This window comes from Pan troglodytes, chromosome 17, assembly GCF_028858775.2.
Source record: "Pan troglodytes isolate AG18354 chromosome 17, NHGRI_mPanTro3-v2.0_pri, whole genome shotgun sequence".
NCBI classification, from domain to species: Eukaryota; Metazoa; Chordata; class Mammalia; order Primates; family Hominidae; genus Pan; species Pan troglodytes.
The window spans coordinates 63,624,407-63,642,772 of NC_072415.2; the positions used below are offsets into that span (position 1 = coordinate 63,624,407).

Here is an 18,366-nt window from a genome sequence, read left to right on the forward strand (position 1 = left end):
TTCAGTTCCTAACAACATTTGTCTTTGTGGGCTACAACCACTGGCCTAGAAAAGAAAACAAGTATCTCTGGAGCCAGCAGGACGCAAGCTGGAAGAATTGACTAAATCAGCGCTTCTGAAGATTCTCCAGGCCATGGACAATGTCGAAGACAAACACTTCTGGCATCATCCAGCACACACATTCTTCAACTGTTCCTATTAAAATACTTCTCTTGAGCAAATGAACACACATAATTCTTTGAACAAAACATAAACAAAAATGTAATTCAGTGGTTGGGTGCGGTGGCTCATGCCTGTAATCCCAACACTTTGAGAGGCTGAGGCGGGAGGATTGCTTGAGGTCAGGAGATCGAGACCAGCCTGGACAACATGATGAAACCCTAGGTCTACTAAAAATACAAAAATTAGCTTGGCATGGTGGTTCAGGCCTGTAATCCCACCTACTTGGGAGGCTGAGGCACGAGAATCACTTGAACCAGGAAGGTGGAGTTTGCAGTGAGCCAAGATTGAGCCACTGCATTCTAGCCTGGGCCACAGAGCAAGGCTCTGGCTCAGAAAACAAAAAAGAAAAAAGAGAAAAGAAATGTCATTCAAACACAAAGTAATTTTTAGACATAAAAATTGATTCTAGCCTATATAGATACTAATACTTAAGCCTACAAGTGGGAGGTCACCATCCATGATCTCAGGTTTACCCAGGCATTCTATAGTCAAGACCAGTCATTTTCAGAACAAATTATTAAGTTTCTCTGTAATGTGTCCTTACTCCACACACACAAACACACACACACACAGACACTCTCTCTCTCTCTCTCACATTACCCACTCCCAGGCAAACTAGATGTTTTGAATTGCTAATGGTGCAATTTAAGGCACTGTAGGTGGTATATTATAAGTTCCTTTCAAATATTGCAGGATGGATCTGTTAATGAGGGATTCTTCACAGGTTAAAAGAAGGAATCATTTCTAAAAAGCCCAGAGGAATTCCAGACTTCAAAGCTACATTTTTCACTCTGTTTATAGTCATTAGGTCCCATGAACAGAAATTTAAAATCATAAGATACCAGGAGATAATGGGGATTTCTAATGACTAAAGGTAAAATGTCTAGACTCTCTTTGTGATGTTATACTGCAATAACATGAAAATGAGGTAAAACAAAAACAATCATAAAAAATTAAGGTGAAACAAAAGATCACTTAACTTATGAATTTTTAAAGTGTGGGTCCGGGTTAGCAAAGTTTCCCTTTTAACTATGACTTAGGCTTTTGGGGAGCCCCTGCTGAGAAATAGATGTCTTACTAGATATCTCAGAGTTACAACTAAGGTAGAAAGCATTTTGACATAATTATGCATGTTTGTATTTATAAAGAGGTATTTTTTATTATGCTTATTATTTGGTTTTCTCCTAGAGTAGGTCAGAACACTTTCTCAAGCTGTTTTCTTGATGCAAAGATATCCATTGCACATCCAGAGACACACACACACACCATCAGAAAGCAATATCTATGTGGCATCCGGTAATATGGTGTTTTAGTCTGTTTTCTGTTGCTGTAACGTAACACCACAAACAGCAATTTATTTTTTTGAAAAATTAAGTGTATTTAGTTCATGGTTGTGGAGGCTGAGAATTCCCAGTGCATGGTGCTGGCATTTAAAGAAGGCCCTCTTGTTGCATCATAATATGGCAGAGGGGATCATAAGGTGAAAGGGCAAGAGTATGCCATCTCAGCTCCCTCCTCCTCTCTTATAAAGCCATCAGTCCCACCATGGGAGCCCCACCTTGATGACCTTATCTAATCCTAATTACCTCCCAAAGGCCCTACCTCCAAATACTATCAATGTATGAATTTGGGGATTAAATTTTCAACACATGAGATCTGGGGTATACATTCAAACTATAGCATATGGTAGTATCTGTCAGCTTCGGTCTTTTAGATTTCCTTTAGGATCACTGCAATCATAAGCATATGCCACAGACATCAGAATTCTCTTTGGGCGTTCTTATTATGTCTCTTGGAATAATTATATATGGCTGCCTCCCTTTTCTCAAAATCACAAGACTTCGTCTCATTAAGTCTGTGGTGAAATTGTTTCCCTGTCAACTGGTAAATGGTTGTAATTACAGCAGAAAACCACCAGATGGCAAAATGGCAAACTCACATGAATCCCGATAATAAAAGGGTCTTCCTTTCTTTGAGGGCTTCCTTCAAAAACCTTGGCCTGCGATGGCCTGGATTGCAGGAGTCCTATGATGTTGGCTAGCCGGTGTAATTGTCGGGCTTTCCCCTTAATCCATTTATGCCTGAGGTTGCAATTTTTTGAATTTTTGCAATTAGACCTTGGCGATGACCTTGAGCAGTAGGATATAAATAACTCCCTTGTGTTTAGCATTCCAGTAATGGAACACTAGCCATAATAAACCGTCCCAAAAATGCGTTCTAATGGCTCTCAAGCAAGGTCCACTTGCAGTGAAATAAACCAGAGGTTTGAATCATGGCTTGATATGAAATGATTGGAAAGAATATGGCGATGACATCCACAATGCCGGTAAATACGTTAGTATTTGGAGGACTCCAAAGGGTGGATCTGAGAGTGGAGAATGAATATACAAATCTCTAGCCTCTGGAATAGCATTATGTAAAAGCTCTGGAAAACATGGTTCCTCAAAAATCCCATTTCCGTGTTAAATCATCCTCTCATCTGGGCATTTGACTTCATAACTAATTTAAGTCCCTCTATTTGCAGTTGAAGCCCCTCTCCTTTCCTCCAGGTAACAGGAGGCTTTGAAAATAAAATATCTTTTAAAATTATTCACAAATATTCTGGTGGGACACCAAGCACACCACTTCCATATCAGATGCATTAACTTACTCATATTTTATGCATATAACTTTATATATCCATTATGAGGCAGAAAAATGATTCTGGAGATCTATGTGAATTACCTATAACTTGAATCACAACCTAAATAATATCACTATTATTCAAGGTTTTTTATTGAATATGTTTTATTTCTGCTTTAAAAGCATATTATATTTGATTTAAATGGAGTAATAAAAAGAGAAGTATTCTGATATAACTCTATAAATCATCAATTTAAAAGTAGATCTTAAGATTTCCTTATTTCCTTAATTTAGCAAGTGATTTCCAAGCTGGTGTATGGAGATAAGTAGTAATATACAAAAATGCTAACATGGGCTAGTGAACCTCTTTCATTATTTGAAAAAGCAGAATAGAATCTGAGCAGTTACCAACAAGAAGCCTCTGTCAGATAAACTAAATTTTTTCTGCTCTGGCATAGAATTATATCAGCTCAATTGAATGTGAAACAATAATGACAATATTAATAATTAATGCTTATAATAACTAATGACAAAGGTGATGCTGAGTCATTTAATATTTGCAGTGTTGCCATGAGTCAGGATGTCCTCATATTATACATAATGTAACTGAGGCTAACATGTCTTTTATTCAGCAATTTGCATATGGTTTTAATGTTTCTAACAATTGAGCTTTACTATTATGAGTATTTTTGGAATAACTATCAGAAGCTCTGATAGTCATTGTGTATAAATTTACATAGATTTTGCAGTTTATCATTGCAAACATAACATTTCAGGGTAGTCATAAATATTGGTACATAAAATACATGAGTAAAATTTGAAAATGAATAGCTAATCTGGAAAAGTTTGGAAACCTCTGTTGTAGGCAGTGAAGACACAGTCTTCAACGAAAGAGTGTTGATTGGTGAAACCTTTCCCAAATCTTCATGCTGATTATTGAGCAGGTTAAAATACATATAGCTCTCCATATTACCTTTCATGCATAACAAGAATGGAAAAACCATAGACCCTCATAATAAGGGGCTCAGAATAGTAAGGATCCAACTCATGTTAGATATCATGGGGGGAGGCAGGGAATGGCTTCTCTTTTCATTCTCATTCTCTTCAGCTTTTTCTTTTTCGTTCTGATTTTGAAGATGTTTTCTTCAACTCATCTTCCACATATTCTTTTTAAAGGTTTTCTGCTAGGATCTTTCAAACTCTGAAATATCTTCTCAGTTTCTGAATGTTCATTTTTACAGTATTTTGATTTTATAAGCGCTGTATGCTCTTTTGCCTTCTAAGATATAAATATACATTTTGTTGAAATTTTCTTCTGTTTGCTGCACTTCCTTGATTATTAATGATTTGAGGCCCTTTTATATTTATTGGTCATTTTAAGATCTCTTTTTTGAAGTATTTTTCAAGTCTAATGTCCATACTTCTACTAAGTTAAAAGGACTTAGGAATTATATCTCCCTTTTGCCGTTCCCTAGAATAGTATGCATGAATTTGATGCTAATGATGAAGCCACTTTATGCTTAGTTTTTAAATTGCAGATTCAATTTATTTAATAACTATAAGACCATATAAACTTTGATTTTTTACAGTTTCAGTTTTGGTAAGATATGCTTTTTTATTTTCCCATTTATTCTAAACTTTCATATTTATTTACAACATTTTACCATTTTTTGGTGTCTATAAGATTGTTAGTAGCTTTTCATCTTTTTCATTAGTGCTATTTTTAGTGTTTTTTTTCCTTTTTTCCTATTACTAAGGGTTTATGAGTGCTGTCGTTTTTTCCCCAAGAATTAACTTTCAGTTTAGTTTATGTTAGCTATATTTCCTATGTTACTATCTGCTCTTATTTATTCTATTTTCTGTCTTCTATTCTCTATCAGTTTTATTTTTCCTAACTTCTTGAGATTATGCTCAGCATTCTGTCTCTACCAATTTCAAAGGGTTAAAATAATATAGAATATATTTTTAAACATAGTAAAATGCAGGTGAAAGAACAACATGATAAATTTTAAAGCTCCCTAAGTTTGGAAGTTAAGAAGTTTATTTCGAGATAATTCATGGGTGAAGGACGACACAACAATAGAAATTAGAAAATATTTGGCACTGAATTATAAGAAACATAGCATTTATTGAGACTTGTGGGATATAGCAAAAGCCAAACTTATGGATAATGTATAACATAAATGTAGATTTTTAAAATCTGGAAATAAATGACATTTGTTAATGTTCAAAGAATATATTCTATATGATTTTAATTGGTAGAGACAGACAACATGGGCCAGCATATGTTTATTTTTGGTAAATGGTTCTTATGTATCTAAAGTGAACACACATTCTGCATGCTATTGTGTGCAGCATTCTATATATGTCAGTTGAACCATTTGTTAGTAATGTTGTCCAAATTCATATCCTTAGGAATTATTTGACCTACTTCTTCTGTCATGTGCTGAGGTGGGTTAAAATTTCCCACTATGTCTCCATTTACTTGGTTTCTGGGGTTTTTTTAAAGTGGTGTTTAATACTTTCCTGGTGAAATAAACTATTTACCATTACAAAATAACTCTCTGTACATTAAAAAATTTACCTTCAAGTCTTTTTGTCTAATACCAATATAGATAGACCTTTCCTGAGGCTAGTGTTATTATTATTTTTTTTTGGCATAGTCTTTTGTGTGTGTGCTTACTATCAATTTCTCTGTTTGCATTTAAAGTGTGGCTTTTAGAGTCAAAATATAGTTGGTCTTTTTAACTTTTTAATATTATCTAACACTCAAACCTTTACTTGAGGTGTTTTTTCTATTCACATGCAATGTAGTGTTGTCAAATATATTTAGGATTAAGATTTTTCCCCTCACTATTTACTTCTTATTTTCTTGACTATTCTATGATTCTTTGCTTCCTCTTTTTGTTTGCTGTCTTTTGGATTAGTTTTTTGTTTCTTTGTTCTATTTCATTTTTTCTACTTCATTAATTTGGTAGTTATGTTTTTTAAGCTATTATTTTAGTGTTACTCTAGACTTTGCTAAACGCATTTTTGATGTATCAAGTCTAACATAAATTAGTACTTATATCACCTACCAAATAATGTAGAGGTGTTACAACATTTAGCTCCAAATACTCTGTCCTAAGTTATATGCTTTTGCTGCGGTATATCTTAATTCTAAACACATTTTAAGCCCACAAAATATTATGATTTATAGCATCAATGTTCATTTATTGATACTTATTTGCTATCTCTATTGCTCATTTTTCTCACTTCTGTTTATTAGCTTCAAATTTCCTTTTGAACAGGTTTACCAACAAAAAATCTCTCACTTTTTGTTTTTCCTGATAATGCTGCATTTCATTTTTACTTTAGAAGGGTCAGCATTTTTCTGTAAAGAACCAAATGGTAAATCTTTTAGGCTTTTGGGGTCATAATATTCCAACTACTCTAGTGCATGAAAGCATTCACATGTAATAGGTAAATGAATGAGCATAATTAGGTTTGTTCCCCCAAAAAACTTTGCTTACAAAAACAGATAACACCCTGGATTTTGCCTGTGAATCACATTTTGCTGACCCCTTTGTTAGAATACAATATTTACTTGGTATTGCATTTTAGGTCAAGAGTGATATTTTTGGAGCACTTTTTGCAAATATGGTTATATTGTCTTCAAGGTTACACTGTTTCTGTTGAGAAGTAGCTGTTAGTCTTATTGCTATCACTTTTTCTTTTTTTTCCCCCTCTAGCTACACTTAGATTTCCTCTGCATTGAATTTCTATAATTTTTCTAGGTTTTTAGGTTTCTGTTTTGGTTTTGCTTGGGGTTTTAATAATCCAACTATTTGTTCTTAGGTTTCTTGTTTTGGTTTTGCTTCAAAACTATTTGGATTATGTAGTGATTCTTAAATCCATGGTTTGGTGCAATTTTGTTGGTTTGGGAAAACTTGAGTCATTATCTGTTCAAATATCACTTTTCCATTTTACTCCCCTCTTATGTTCTTCTGGGGCCCTAATTACCCATGTTTTAGATTATTTTACCATGTCTTATGTTTCCTATGTACCTTTTTCTATTGTTCATCACTTGCCTTTCTGAGTTTAATTCATCAGGAGTGTCTGCTCTCTTGTTAAATCCAGTCTTTGAGTTCTCAATTTATTTTTCCGCTCTAGAATTTTATCAGTTCTTTATAACTTCCAATTCTCAGCCTAAAATTCTCAATCTGCAAGTTATTTTCTTCCACTTGTTTATTTTCTTGAACATATTTTAAAACTGGTTTCTTATTATTTCATTGTTATCCCCTGTGGGTCTGTCTCTATTGTCAAATGTTTCTTTTAGTTTTATTCCATTTGATCCTGTCTCTTCCCATAGTTCAGAATATTTTATATGTAAGAAACTATAGTATTAATAGAAGGCTATGAAAGATCATATTATCATCCTGGTAGAATATATGTATGCTTTGAGAAGGCTAGGTTAGCCTATTAGTAAAGACAAGTCAAATTAATCCAATCAGGGATGGAGATGAATTGAAGCCAGGTCTTAATCTTGTCAAGGACTGGTCTATTTCTAGATTACTTTTTTTTTTTTTAAATAAGATAGAGGAGTCTCACTCAGTCGCCCAGGCTAGGGTGCAATGGCATGATCTCGGCTCACTGCAACCTCCGCCTCCTGGGTTCAAGCGATTCTCCTGCCTCAGCCTCCTGAGTAGCTGGGATTACAGGTGCACACCACCACACCTGGCTAATTTTTGTATTTTTAGTACAGATGGGGTTTCACCACGTTGGTCAGGCTGGTCTCGAACTCAAGACCTCATGATCTGCCTGCCTCTGCCTCCCAACGTGCTGGGATTACAGACGTGAGCCACTGCTCCCAGCCTACTTTTATTTCTAAAGAACAACCCTTTAGGGTCCCAATCCAAAGCCGCTCACATCTTCTTCTTTGTGGGCCTCTAGCACTAAATTTTGTCCCCCTAGTGCTATGAGCTATTGAAAGCTTACCTCATTCATAACTGACAAATGTTTCTGGAGTAGAGGTCAGGGAATTACGGCCCATTCATCAAATCTGTTTTTATCAATAAAATTTAACTGAAACACAGCCATATCTATTGATGTAATATTGTCTATGGCTACTTTTGGTGCTACAGTGGCAGAGTTGATCAGTTGTGCCAGTGACCAAATGGCCTACAAAATCAGAAACAATTACTATCTGGCCCTCTACAAAATATAACCTCTGTGAGGAAATGGGTCCAGAAGTCCTGAAAGTGTTCCTGGATTGGATTTAGACCTCATAATCATTTATCTTAGCAGCTCTCTGATGCATTCAAACATAATTTCTAAAAGTTCTGCCTACCTTTCTTAGGTGTTCTCAATGAGAGACTTATTCCAAAATATGTAGTACACCATCACTGGAAAGAGAACACCTGTGAGTCTGTGTTTGAGTCATTACAATCCTCAATGCAAACTCTGCATACGTGAATATAAACAAGGATCCGTTAGACCGATGAGCTTCCCAGAAATATTGGCTAGCTGAGTTCTTTTATTAGTAAATTCTCAAATTCTCACCGTCCAGAGATAGTTTCTTTTTGACTTTTTAGTTTTTCCAGAGAGTCATCCTCTTTGCCCTGTTCAGGAGCTGAGCTGGGGAAAACTGGGGAGGTAAGGCATTCTAAAAGCCCCTGTATCACTGTTGAATTGTTGTCTTGATTTCAATATTATGCTTCATGTCTGCCTTCAGGTGCTTATGTCCCCAAATCTAGAACCCCCAAGATACACTCTCTCTATATAGAAAAATTCTATTTCTGTTAATACAGGAAGAGGTTAATTGTGTTGCTTGAGATGAGGACATGAGAGGACTTAATTGCTTTTTACTGAGACTTAGAACCTCTTATTTTTAGTACTATTCTGTGCTCCCATGTTCAAAGGTTTCTGCCGTGTTAAACTCCTAAGTGTTTCTGGGGTTCCATGTGCAGTTAAATGTGAACTTTCTTCCCTCTTTCAAGTCAGTTGCCTTGCCACTTGTCCTTTTGCATTTCCAATATCAAAAATTGTAATTGGAATCTTCATCTAGTACTGCCACTTTCCCTGTTCTTTAGCTCCTTTTAGATTTATGCCTGTTTTATTTTTATTACTATTTTAGTGAGTTTCTTGATTAAGCAGACATAAAAACGTATGTTCACTTAATCATGTTTAACTGGAAATCCCTAATTCTTTACTATGAAGGTCACATGCCTTAAAATACACCTTTATAATTCCATTAGGCATAAACTATTAATTGTTTTTGTAATGGAAATAGTAATAAAGCAAACTATACTACTCGACAGCCATAATAATAAATGCGTGTAAAAAACAGGTTAAGACATCTTTTAAAAAATTAGGTAAGAAGGGTATTCAAGCATTCATAATAAAATGACTCCCCCCATATTTTGTTTCTTTAACATGGAGTATTAGGTTTCTATTGCTGTACAACAAATTACTACCAAGTTAGCCACTTAAAACCACAGTTTTTTATCTCACAGTCTCTGTGAGTCAGGCATCTGGACATGGCTTGGCTGTTTCCTCTGCCTAAGAATCTCGTGGGGCTGCAATCCAGGTCTTAGCAGAGGCTCAAATGGAGAAGTAGCCACTTCCAAACTCCTCTGGGTTTTTGGTAAAATTCATTTATTTGAAGCTGCAAGTCTGAGGGCTATAGTTTCTTGCTGGAGGTTGCTCTCAGCTTATACAGGCTCCTACACTTCTTTACTTATGGGCTTCTCTAGCATGGCCACTTACTTCATGTTGGCTTGCTTCTGCAAAATCAGTGAAAGGAAATTGCTCTAGTGGGTCTTCAAGCAAGATAGAATCTTATGTAATAACAATCATGGGAGGGGCAGCCCATCACCTTTCATATTCTACTGTTTAAAAGCAAGTCATAGGGGCTGGGACTGCACAACGGCATGAACACTAGGAACTGAAGATCATGGACGCCACCTTAAAGTCTGTCCACCACACCAAGGTTAAAGTCATGACGATAATGATGGGCTGTTACTACATTGTTCTTATAAGGCTTTACATCTTTAAAATGTCTCCATACACACACATATTCTTCTATGAATACATGTATAAGAGGTGTCAACCCAAACTTAGACTGTGTTTTGTCTAGAACTCAAGGTCTTCTTTGCAAACTCAGAGAATTAGTCAGGTAGAACCCATAAGGCACCATTTATATTAAGGAAGAAGGGGCCTTCTGATAAATAAGAGACACAGAGCTTGGTTCGAACATAATTAGACAGCACTGATGAGATGGCATAATTTGTTTTTTTTTTGTTTTTTTGAGACAGGCTTTCACTGTGTCACCTAGGCTGGAGCTCAGTGGCACGATCTCAGCTCACTGCAACCTCTGCTTTCTGGGCCCAAGTGATCCTCCCACCTTAGCCTCCTGAGTAGCTGGGACTACAAGCATGTGCCACCATGTGCAGCTAATTTTTGTATTTTTGTGTACAGACAGGATTTCACCATGTTGCACAGGCTGGTCTTATACTCCTGGGCTCAAGCAATCTGCCTGCCTCAGTCTCCCAAAGTTCTGGGATTACAAGTGTGAGCCCCTGCACCCAGCTGAAATGGCATGATTTTTTAAATAGCACAGCAATGTCAATCAAACTATCTCATAGCCTCAGGACCAAATAACAGGGTTAAGGAATGTCAAAGAAGAGTGAAAAAAAAAAAAAGAGAGCTCTTTTTTTCCCACAATTTCTTTAGGACATTTAGAATGTGAGACATCAGCAATTACAACATTGGTAGTGGTGATGAAGATGTTACTGAAACAGCAACATTAGGATGGTGATTATATTGGTGGCCACCCTTGTAGCACCTCCACATTAGACATCAGTGTCTTTGAACAAATATCTGTGCCATCAGTCTTGGGTGTCAACACCCCCATGTGGACATCAGCAGGAACAAAAAGAACAGCCTGACTGGTGGGCTTAAATATTCCTTGCTACTTATTAGCATGGCAATTATCAAAGGCAAAGTATTCTGAAAAAAAAGGAGAGAGTAATCACAGATACCAGAGTCAACATGGGAGCTAATTATTGATGCAACTCAACAATAAGGATAGTCCCATAATACCATCTGAGAGGAACTTAAGTCAAATTACAGTTGCATAGATCAGCGTAACAGAAAAAAACTATTTAATATCTTATTCTTATCCTTCCTGCTAATATTTCTTGGGAAGAATGTGTTATATAAGTGATCTCAATTACTGCTTATAGCCACACTGTGAGGTAAATATTTTCACTCTGATATGGTTTTTATTTGTGTCCCCGCCCAAATCTCAGGTTGAATTGCAATCCCCAGTGTTAGAGGAGGGACCTGGTGGGAGGTGGGAGGTGACTGGATCATGGGGGCAGATTTCCCCCCATGCTCTTCTCATGATAGTGAGTTCTCACAAGATCTGGTTGTTTAAAAGTGTATAGCACCTCCTGCTTCCCTCTCTTTCTCCTGCTCCAGTTATGTAAGACATGCCTCCACTTCGCCTTCTCCCATGATTGTAAGTTTCCTGAGGCCTCTCCAGCCATGCTTCTTGTATAGCCTAATACACACTCCTATTCTCATTTGACAGGTAAGAAGACGAAATTACAAACAGGATGAAAAATTTGTTCAATGAAACACAGCTATTAAGTGGCTGACCTAATAAGTGTTATGTATAAGTGACTCATCCACTGTAGCTTCTGGGACTCAACTTTAGGATCATCGTCATATGCAGCCTGGAGCTAGCCATATTTGAAGAGCTAGGAAAGAGGCACAGTGATTGACAATCTCCTTTCTCCTCAACTAGAATGTCATTTCCCTTTTTAAAACTAATTTAAATCCCACCTACTTTCAATTGCTTGTCTAAAATAAAACCCAACTCCTCTCTTAAAGACTTTAAAAATATTATATAGCAGAGTTCATCTTTTCTTTCTTCAGAGAAAGCATCATGAAAACATGTTTTCAGGACATTAATAACTTGATATTCACAACCAACCTTTAAATTTGGAAACAAGGAATTTGTAACTGCGTTGTATATATATGAAGAAAGTAAGCCTCAGAGAATTTCAAGAGCCCATCCAGGATAGTCTCTTCAGAGCCATGGTTCTCAAAGTACATCAGATCTCCAGAGTAGGTCTGCAGTGGGAGCCAAAATTTTGCATTTCTAACTTGGTCCCAGGTGATACTTGTGCTGGCGCTGCTAGTCTACACTTAACTCTATTCACCTTTTTGTGTGTTTTCTTAGGATAAAGAAAATATTTAGAAGATGAGATTCCTGTGTTTCTGGCTTTCATGTAAGAATTTTGTCTGAAAAAAGAAGCATCGACATTTAGAAATTTTGTATTTTTACATTTTTATAGATAAACTCATTGGATTATCTGTTTTTCATCTTGGAACACACTATCAACATTTTCTTTAGAAGATATACAGGACAGGTGGCTTTCGGTGGGAAGAAAGTGTCCTAACTAAAAACCTCAAGGAAGATAGGGCGTGTGGAAATAAAGAACATCCAAATGAGAACAAACATAAGCTATGTATTCAGAGCTTGCTACAGCAAGGGCATCCATGCCACCAGTTCAACTTGTCAGAGGCTGAAAGGCAGACAAAGCAGTGGGGAAGCTTTAGAGTGGAGAAAAGGAAAGGTGTTAAGCATGTTTTAATTGAGGTCATTATCATGACAGCACTGGAGTCAATGGAGGTAGGCTAGCAAAGAGTGAGACATCTTATGTGATGGGTTTGGGGATCATATTTAGCTTTCTCTGGTTGGTTCTGAATTTGAAAAAAGAAAAAAAAAGATGAAAAATAAGGAGGCTGGCAGTTGTTGACCAAATCGTGACCATTCTGGACCAATCTTAAGAGATTGTAACTGGTTTCCTGCAATGGTTGCTGCAGAGTCTGTGGGCCAGAGTTCTGTTTATTACACATAGACTGACCATTGTCTGTTTCTAATTCAGTTTCTCAAGAGCTTACAAGGATGTCAGCAAAAGCAAGCCATCTCTGACTCCACAGTCAACTTGTCCACTAGGCAGACATGACCTACTGTCAAAGGCCCATGATACTTTTAGGGACCTATAAGAACATTTTAATTTCTTTTAAAATCAGAAAAAAAAAATGAACTTACAGATTTTTAAACGTTTTAATGCATAATGTCAATATATTTATTCCAACTCAGTATTCTGAGAATGTAAATGTTGTATATGATATGGTTGGTAAAGATTGCGTATTCATGGGAGGAAATGAGAAGGAGGTTTGGAAGAAAGAAGTTTATCATACTCAAAGGTCACAGAGAGGGGACATCTCATGCTATGCAGGGACACAGAGAAGGCATGGGTGTCTGTCAGAAGGCAGACAGGAGCAAAGAGAAAGCATTAGACCACAGGCTTTATTGGGTTTTCCATAGGAAAAACAGGGCAGAGCAAACAGTTTAGAACACGGCTTGCTTTAAAAATTCCGGCTGGGCTTTGGGCTATAGGGATGGCCTCCACTTGAGTGATACTTGGCCCTGGGATAATTTAAGGCAGGGCAAACATTGGCTTAGTGTGTGAGAGTTAGATAAGGAAGTAATTAATGGATTGGTTGGTTTGCATATGAAAGGCCTGCGTTCATAGGCAAATTGTTATTATCTTTAGGAATTAGCTAGCCCTAGGAAGAGGAGTTTCTCCATGGTCTACAAGGCTCCCAAATGCCAGAGCAACAAGAATATAGATAATAATAAAATATTATAAATTCAGTATTGGCCCTGTGAAGAATCGATGCCAAATAGACAAATACAGAATCTAAGAAAACACAATTAGAACATTAAGTCATGAAATACAATTTTTAATATTTTTGTGGATGAAGAGGTCCAAGAAAGCCATAATACAGCCCTTCTTGGCTGCAGTCTGTACAAAGTTTGGTTCAGTGAGGGGTTTAATGGTGTAGGAGAAAAACTTCCAAGCAGATAAGGTTGAATAAAGTGGCACCACAACTCATAACCACTGCCCCTCTGGGTTCATAAAACCACCTTCCTTATTTGTTTTGTTGATCTTCTTTGTTTTGTTGATCTGCTCCTGGTACTTGTTCCTGAAAATTGCCTTTAGCATGTAGACACTGATTTTCTGGCCTCTATATAGTTCCAGTTCTCAGGCTTCTTTCTTAAAGCCAACCCTGACTTTTGTCTTGACATTACTGCCCTGGTTACCGCAGTAATATGCTGAACACATAATACCAAGAATAATGAGTATTTGTGTTTGCTTTTTTTTTTTTTTAAACAGAACCTAAAATGTTCTGAACTTGCACTTATAATTTTATTAACTACTCAACAAGTGATATTTATTATTACCAAAGAATACTAAATTACATTTTTATTATATGCTTTATGATTTGTATTAACTATTACACATTAATACAGTTAGGAATATATACTGCTACAAACAGGCATAATGGAGATTTTTTTTGAGAAGTTTTGTATTTTATTATGTGTTCTTCCATTTAATTTGAATTATATTGCTTTCATATTATAGCTTATCTGGTCTTTCTGTTTCATGATATACATAGAATATCAGCTCTAAATTACTAAAATATTTAAGGAAATCATTTAGTTGAGACACCGTACCTCACTGTGGTCACAGAACTTTAGTCATTGACTGAGGTCTTGAAAGTCACCATCTTATTGTTTTTTTTCTTGCAGAAGAAATGTCAAGTTATACTTCTTTACTCTGCAGGTTTCAGAGAATATTTGTTTTCAGATAAGTAGCTTGGAGTTTACCCTTCAGATATTCAAATAAACACAGCACCATTTTCGACCTTTCAACTTTCTTCTCAAAAACTTTCAGGAGCTCAGCAGCAGAAAGTCACCAGTTTTTGGAGAAAGAACTTGAATATTTTAAATGTTCTTAAAGTTTTGAAATCACCAAGGCCACTGTGTAGAAAGGATTACTGATTCTTTCTATAGAAAATTGCAATTTGCAGTCAATCCCAATGGGGCAATGAGTGAGGGTAGCGAAGAAAGAAAAAAAAAATGTTATGACTTTATCTCAATGAACTATTAGGAAAGTGTTCGAGACATACCACTAGCTAAAAAAATGATTTTAAGAAAAATAGACAACTTGTCTTCATCAAAAATTTCTTCCATGCAATAAGATTACAGGAAGAGAAAGAGGAAGGTGAGTAGATGAGGCAGATTAGAAAGTAGGTAGTGTAAATAACATTATATGGTTCCTCAATACCTTAGCCTCCCTTATTTATCGCTGATAGAACCTTGATCTTGTTCAGAGTTCTTCTGTCCCCAAGCAATGAATCACAACTCATCTGGCCCATTACGACAAGCCTGTTCTCTGTCAGGCTGCCTTGGAGCTAGGGTCAGCTAACTGAGCTCTTCTGCATTTAAGGGGCTGACTGCAGGAAGGACTTCTAGGAAAGGTTTTGCTTTCCTGGTAATTAATGAGGTCAAGTAGAGTGACTCTCCACTCCTTTCTTATCTTCTACCAGCTTTTTGCTTTGAACAGTGGACCCAGTGCTTATGGCTGCATCACCATTTTCATTACCAGTTCAAGAACAGAAGCTAAACCACTAACAGTGGCAACCTAACTCAATCTTGTTATACAATTACAGAAATGATTTTCTTGCTTTTAAAGCCTTTATAAGTCAGGAATTTTTAAAACTGGCATTCAAATAGATTTCTAATTAGTACAATGTAGCCCCATCTCAGTTCAGTTATGTCAGCCCCATGTCTATATTGAGCATCTGAACAACATTTAAGAAAGTTTTATTGCTTAATTCTGAAAACACTATATATGGCAATATCTATGCTCTCCCAAATTTGCTTATCTATGACTCAATGCATGGACAAAGCCAACAAAATAAACAAAATGCCATTAATATGTTTTGTTATTATGGACTGGAGGAAGAGAGATTGCAGGCAGTGGTTGGAGACTGGGTTCAGATTATAATGGGTTGAGGAATAAATGGATGCTGAGAAAGTGGAACCAACACATGAGCTATTCCCTCAAGAAGTCTGGAGGTGAAGAGAAAGAGAAAATGGTGCAAAATTGAGGACTATGTTATTTGGGGAATACAGAAAATAGGTTTCTAGTTGAGGGGAAAGTGCAGTGGATAGGAAGAAAGAATGAATCACAAGGGAGGAAATGATCAATGCGGTAAGATCCAACTACAGTGTATGCCAGGCTTTATTTTATTTTAACAGGCTCTCACTCTGTTGCCCAGGATGGAATGTGGTAGCGCAATCACTGCTCACTGCAGCCTCAATTTCCCAGGCTCAAACGATCCTCCTTCTTCAGCCTCCTGAGTATCTGGGACTATAGGTGTGCATTACCACACCTGGTTAATTTTTTCTATTTTTTTGTAGATACAGGTTTTTGTAGATGCAGGGTTTCTATTTTTTTTTCTAGATATCTTGCCCAGGCTGGTCTTGAACTCCTGGGCTCAAGTCATCTGCCCACCTTGGCCTCCCAAAGTGCCTGCATTACAGGTTTGAGCCACCATGCCCAGCCCCATATGTTCTAGTTCTTGAAGACTCTGCCAATATTTTAGAAACTGAAATACATCAAATAAAAATAAAATATGCAAATAGAGGCCAGGCAGGTAAGATATTACATATTTTTAACAACACACAAATACAGACATGCAAATTTACAGTACTTTCTTAGAAAGTATTCAAGATAAAGTAATAAGGAAGTTTTTTTAAATCCACATTATAATTTAATGTAGGAATATTTTCTACAAATAATAACAAGTCTGACAATATGTTCATAATGTCCTCTTTTAAGAACTTTTTAGACTTCCTTTCTACTGGAAAACTTTTAACTTTGAAAACTGCAAGTAATATTTTTCTTCCTGAAACCACTGCAGTGGTAGCAATGCATTGAAGTTTGATTAAAAGGTCAGTTAATGCAAACATAAATCCCTTAAAATATTTAGAGCACACAAGTTTCAACTCATCTTGTATTTATAAGACAACATTTTAAAAGGAATATCTCTTAAGAATGGAGGCTATTATGTTGAGTAATGCCTTCCTTTCCCAATAGAGTATTAGACAAGCTGAATATATAAATCTGCTTTATGTTACTGTATCAATGGCTGATGTTCAATGGACTTTTGGTATTAGGGCTATAAATATCTGACAGAGAAATAAACATCATGTGGAAGGAAATTGACTATAATGGAAGGAGGTGCTCTGAATAGGCCTCCATGGAATTATCTGCTCAATCTTTGAGACTTTGTTTTGGCGTTGTTACTTTTGAGAGTGTAATTATTTTTCTTATGTGGTTGGTGCTTTGAAAGGACTTCAGGAGTGAACCTGTGTTCTCATTATCCACACTGGTGGCTATCAAGCCTGTTGTTAAAGCTTATGTGTAATGTTGACCCATAATTCAATTAAAAAATGTTTAACAACAATGAGGGTGATTTTTGTTTGTTTGTTTGTTTGTTTGTTTTTGAGATGGAGTCTCGCTCTGTCCCCCCGCTCTGTCCCCCAGGCTGGAGTGCAGTGGCGCGATCTTGGCTCACTGCAAGTTCCGCCTCCCGGGTTCACGCCATTCTCCTACCTTAGCCTCCTGACTACAGGCGCCCGCCATCACGCCCGGCAATTTTTTTTTTTTTTTTTTTTTTTTTGTATTTTTAGTAGAGACAGGGTTTCACCATGTTAGCCAGGATGGTCTCGATCTCCTGACCTCGTGATCCACCCGCCTCGGCTTCCCAAAGTGCTGGGATTACAGGCGTCAGCCACCGCACCCGGCTGATGAGGGTGATTTTTATAACCCTCCTCCTTCCCCAATAAAGTGTGTCCACATATTTCATTTTGTCTGTCTTGAAGTTTACAGGTAATAATTAATCACAATATACAAGTTCACTCTTTTCTTTCTTCCCCTCTCTCCTTTCCTCCATCCCTATCTCTGCACTTCTCTTTCGAATATGGAAGGAAATATTTACCACCACCTACCATACATTGATGTTTAGGAAGACCAAAGCTGGAATTAAAATCCTCAGCAGGGTTTCCCACAATGAATGACTATGGGTGTGAGGGTTTCTCAGCATAAATGTGTGTGTGTGTGTGTGTGTGTGTGTGTGTGTGTGTGTGTGTGGTTTTTGCTTTTTCATCCTTACCATCCTTTCATCATTCAAGGAGCCATATTTCATATTCTATTTGCATAAGCAAGGAAAACATTAAACAATTCCTGAAGATACAAGTAATCAAGTGTTATACCATGAAGTTCTAATAATAAATATTAAAGATAGGGCAGTAAAACAGTACAAAGAAAAGCTTTGTAGTGAACACAGAACTTGTCCAGGACCTTGGACAATACGTCTGGTTAGAGAGGTGGCAAAGCACAGAAGATTAAATACAATAAGGACTCCGTTTCTTCCTGTTAGTTTACTGGTCATTCCTGCCATGAGAAGATGATAGAGAATATCACCACAGTGTGACTTGCTTCCAAGGCAGCATGGTTTCATGCAGAGGATCTAAACTGGGGATCATGTGCTGGGCTGCAAAAGGGCTGTGCAGTGCCTAAAATTTTGTGCAAAATTTTATAAAGGTAA

The 18,366-nt window shown here is 36.8% G+C and overlaps 1 protein-coding gene and 1 long non-coding RNA gene across 5 annotated transcripts in view; one reads left to right on the forward strand and one right to left on the reverse strand.

Moving 5' to 3' along the window:
• LOC104003155 (uncharacterized) overlaps window positions 1-18,366 on the reverse strand; it is a 569,073-nt gene that overhangs the window by 84,572 nt on the left and 466,135 nt on the right. The gene's annotated exons all lie outside the window — the stretch shown is intronic.
• Window positions 2,445-18,366, forward strand: part of LOC129137847 (uncharacterized) — a 29,397-nt gene continuing 13,475 nt past the window's right edge. The window contains exons 1-4 of the long non-coding RNA XR_008540689.1: window positions 2,445-2,548; window positions 12,074-12,122; window positions 16,596-16,708; window positions 18,199-18,362. This is a non-coding gene — a long non-coding RNA (uncharacterized LOC129137847). The remainder of the gene's footprint in view (window positions 2,549-12,073; window positions 12,123-16,595; window positions 16,709-18,198; window positions 18,363-18,366) is intronic.